The following is a 588-nucleotide window of genomic DNA, read 5'->3' on the forward strand; positions in this document are numbered from 1 at the left end:
GTTATCTACACGGGATGTATCACGAAGACGGCTGCCAGACGATGGACGGCCACAATGTCTGTGCAGGCCCCCACTACCCAGTAGCAGCAGCTGGTGAGGGTTTTGTGTTTTTTTTCTTTTTCTTTTTGTTTTTCTTTTTCTTTTTGTTTTTGTTTTTGTTTATGTTTTTCTTTTTGTTTCTTTGTTTTGTTTTTATTCTTTTTTTTGTTGTTGTTCGTTTTATTTTGCTTTCGTCCTCTTCTTTCTGTTTATTTTTCTGTTTCTTTTTCTGTTTGCTTTTCTTCTTTTTCTCTTTCCTTTTTTTTTCTTTTTCTCTCTGTTCTTTTTCTTTTTTTTTCTTGCTGTTCTTCTCCCCCTTCTTTCTTTCCTTTCTCTTTCCTTTTTTTTTCTGTTTATATTTCTTTTTTTATTTTGCATGCTGCATCTCTCTTTTGCATTTATTTTAATAAACAAATTTCCTCAGGAATAATGGTGCGTCGACGTCTCCCCTCACACACCCAAATGCATGCATGCATGCATGCATACAAACACACACACACACACACACACACACACACACACACACACACACACACACATATATATATA

The sequence above is a fragment of the Eimeria mitis genome, genomic scaffold (genome assembly GCF_000499745.2).
Source record: "Eimeria mitis Houghton genomic scaffold, Emh_scaff109, whole genome shotgun sequence".
Lineage (NCBI taxonomy): Eukaryota > Apicomplexa > Conoidasida > Eucoccidiorida > Eimeriidae > Eimeria > Eimeria mitis.